Source organism: Octodon degus, unplaced genomic scaffold (genome assembly GCF_000260255.1).
Source record: "Octodon degus isolate 3935 unplaced genomic scaffold, OctDeg1.0 scaffold00001, whole genome shotgun sequence".
Classification (NCBI taxonomy): Eukaryota; Metazoa; Chordata; class Mammalia; order Rodentia; family Octodontidae; genus Octodon; species Octodon degus.
Genome location: NW_004524577.1, coordinates 2,215,929 through 2,219,629, shown reverse-complemented (window position 1 = coordinate 2,219,629; position 3,701 = coordinate 2,215,929). Strand labels below are relative to the sequence as shown.

Sequence of the window (3,701 nt, the reverse complement as noted above, 5' to 3'; positions counted from 1 at the left end):
GGCCCCCCATGTTCCTGCTCCCGCAGGGCTGGAGCATCTGCTTTTCAAACTGAAGTAAAATGAAGCCATTTTTGCAGTTTTGGATTTTGAGACAGGGGCTCACCGAGTAGCCCAGATGGACCCCAGGCGGTGCGACCCTGGCCTGTTTTCCCTTTTCATTTTGAGACAGAATCTCTGGCTGAGTCGCTAAGGTTCAGCCCAGGCTAGGGCTGAACTTGGGATCTTCCCACCTCAGCCTCCCAAAGTGCTGAGATTACTGGCGAGCAACAGACTCCCAGCTGGAGGAACTTTGGGGAGTATTAAATAATAGTCAACTGATCGTTATATTTGGCGACAACATTAAAGGTGTGTAGAAATGACCGAGTCCAAGAAATATTTTAATGGATCTTCGTGATCTCCCAGCTCCTTCATGTTACATGAGGAAGATGAACTGGGTTGAAGGTAGTTAACCGTAAAGAACAGTGTATGCCAACAGCCATTTCGTGTAATTTCTTGGCTTTTATTGGCCCTGTGTTGATTTACTAAACACTGCGTGGAGCCCTTCGTAGGCCTGTGGGAAAGCCTGACGGACTCTCCCCCGGAAGCCTGCAGTTCTGCACAGAACTGGTTTTATAGCTAGGCCCATTGTTTAGGCCCGGGACAGATGGGGCATTAGCTCAGTGCAGAAGCTTGGTTTGTGCTTTGCAACTTTTACTAACTTAGGGAGCATCTCCTGTGCTTGTCTCGGGAGGTGCCTACTGGGGACAAAGTGAATCTTTCTGCAGCTTGCTGTCTGGGAGGGAGACCGTGAACAGGTGATGCGCAAGATGGAATCCGAGCGCGGATTGCTGGGAGCAGGGTGCGGCCTCGCGGGTCTGGGAGAATCACACAGGGCTTCCTGATGTTGGGCCTAAAAGGAGGACTTCGTGTGTCACACACACACAGAGCATATTAAGAATATAATAACATATTTGAGGGCTTGCAGTAAGTCAGGCACAAAGTGCCTTATAGGGATTAACAGAGTGATCTGAGAACCCACTTCCCTTGGGAATATTTGGAAGTCTGTGGGAGCCTTTTGAATTGTGGAGAAATGTCGTCACGATGGACAGTTAGTAGAAGGGCGGGGCAGTGTCTAGTGTCCTGTAGCTTGGGCCAGCCCAGCCCAGCAGGCGGTTCTCCCCGCCACAGTGTTAACAGGGCTCTGCATTTTGGTGAGAAGGGCTGTGAAAACCTGACCAATCCCAAGAAGGAGGGACGGTTGTTATCCTGCTGTGTGGTCCTAGAGCCAGGCTGAGAGAAGTGCTTTGCCCCTGTCATTCTGCTAGTGACTGAGGGATCCCTGGGTCCCACCCCCACCCCCTGGAATCGGGGATTGAACTCTGACCCTTGCACTTGCCAGGGAAGCGCTTATTCTACTGAGCCATCTCCTGGTCCCTGGGATCCTGGATTTGAACCCAAGCAACGGTTCCAGAGCCCAGACTCTTAAAGTCAGCTTCGCTGCCCTTCTGTCATAAAGGGGGAGGGCACGGCACATTGAAAGGCAAGTGGCTATACTTGGTCTCACCAGCCTGGGAATGCTAAGTGCAGACAGCCGCACAAATAATATCGAGAAATAATAGGCACAAGTTTTATTATTGCTGGATCTGAAAGATTTTTTTTTTAAACCAAAAGATATTAGAAATTTAAATTTCTATCAAAAATACAAAGAGATGGGGCCACAGAGATAGCTCCGATGTCTAAGTAGTACCTGCCTAAGCAAATGTAAGGACGGGGGTTTGATCTCTGGTCCCAAATGCTGTGCTGGCCCCACCCCTAGGCATATCAAGCTGGCCACGAAGACCTGCATGGTGGTGCACGCCTGCTTAGTGAAACCCTGTACCAAATACATTAAAAAAAACAACCCCCAGAGAAGCCAGGTGTGGTGGGATATACCTGTAGTCCCAGCAAGGCTGAGGCTGAGGCAGGCCAGCCTGGGCTACATAGTGAGCTCAGATGAGATTGGGTGCGTTCAGGGTGGGATGGCCATAGTGAGTTCAGAGCTAGCTTGACTTACATAGTGAGACCCTGTCTCAAAACAAAACAAAAACAGGAAAGCAAAAACCAAATCAATCCATCTATCAATCAGTCTAACAAACAGAAAGGTAATACACATTTCATGGTGGTTTCCCAAAGTCTTCACATTAAGAAAACAAGAACAACACATAAACCAAACCTTAAGGATTGCTAATTTAGCCGTCATCCAACTATAGTGCATCTGTTTTCCAAAAGCATCCTTTAGGAGTGCAGAGATTTGATCCGACTGTCATTCAGTAAGCAGTAGAGAATACTGGTTCAGGCCTGAACCCAGAGAGGTCATCTTAGGCGCGGGCTGTAGATTGTTTTGCTTTGTGGTAGGGATTGAACCTGGGTTGGTTGGTTGTGTGCTGAGCTTTTAATAGCTGTTCCCTCCGTCCTTAATTTTTTTCCATTTTGAGGCAGGGTCTTATTAGGTTTTCTAGGTCAGCCTGAACTTGTGATCGTCCTGCCTCTGCCTATATGAGTAGCTGGAGTTACAGGCCTGTGACACTGCATCAGATTAGAATATTAAGGATAAAGCCATCGCCTTGCTGGGGGTACCCCCTGAAGGGCTCAGTCACATGTCCTTCCTGAGTGTGTCACAGCACCCACCATTTGGTGGCTATACACAGACCAGGCGCAATGCTGCAGGTCAGGGTTAGTGGATGCACCCTTCTGCACTGAGTAGGACAGCAGGGAACAGCTGGCACTTTGTCTGGTCTCCATCAGTCCTTGTCAGAGGTGTTAGAAATGCAGATCAAGGGCTGGGGAGATAGCGCAGTAGAATAAGTGCTTGCCTGGCAAGCACAAGGTCCTGAGTTCAATCCTCGGTACCACCGAAAAAAAGAAAAAAGAAATGCAGATCATGGGTCCCACCCACTCCTACTGAGTGAGAACACCTCCGACACTGGAGCCATTGGTTGCTTTCTGCTGTTTTTTCCTCTAACTCTGGTGTGATGGCCTAATCATGTGACAGTGTACCTAATGATACCCTGAGCATCACTCAGGCAGATGACACTTTAACCCAGGGATTGTATTTTATTATTTATTTATTTATTGTCTTTTGAGACAGGGTCTCACTGTGCAGTCCAGGCTGCCCTTGAGCTTACTTTAGCAGTCCTCCTGCCTCAGCCTCTGGAGTGCTAGAATTACAGGTATGTGCCACCACACCTAGCTCTTTTCTTTTAGAAGAGAAACCACAAAAACAGTGACACAGAGGTTCAAAACAATACAGTGAGATTAACAATGATTAATATATTGTGTGTTGTTATCTTGAAAGTACTTATTCAGATTACAAGATACATGCATACATATTTGATCAAAGACTATAAGCACAAACCTTTTTTAAATGAACTAAAAGCAGTAGTATAACTATTTTATCTATCGTGTGTGTGTGTGTGTGTGTGTGTATTTTTTTCTTTTCTCTTTTTTCTCTTTTCATGGATCGCAGCTGTTGTTTCCTTTTGAGCAGTTTCTTTCCCTTTCACAGTATTTGTTGTAGATTTTGGATCTTTCTTACTTAACCCATGGATTCTTGAATAAATTTGATAAAATTTTTTTTTTTTTTGCGGAACCAGGGATTGAACCCAGGACTTTGCACTTGCCAGGGAAGCACTTATTCCACTGAGCCATCTCCCCGGCCCCTAAAATTGTTTTTTTTAATATTT

The 3,701-nt window shown here is 46.5% G+C and overlaps 1 protein-coding gene and 1 long non-coding RNA gene across 2 annotated transcripts in view; one reads left to right on the top strand and one right to left on the bottom strand.

Moving 5' to 3' along the window:
* Positions 1 to 3,701, top strand: part of Cog7 (component of oligomeric golgi complex 7) — a 67,095-nt gene that overhangs the window by 779 nt on the left and 62,615 nt on the right. The gene's annotated exons all lie outside the window — the stretch shown is intronic.
* LOC111816664 overlaps positions 1 to 3,701 on the bottom strand; it is a 17,873-nt gene that overhangs the window by 11,583 nt on the left and 2,589 nt on the right. The gene's annotated exons all lie outside the window — the stretch shown is intronic.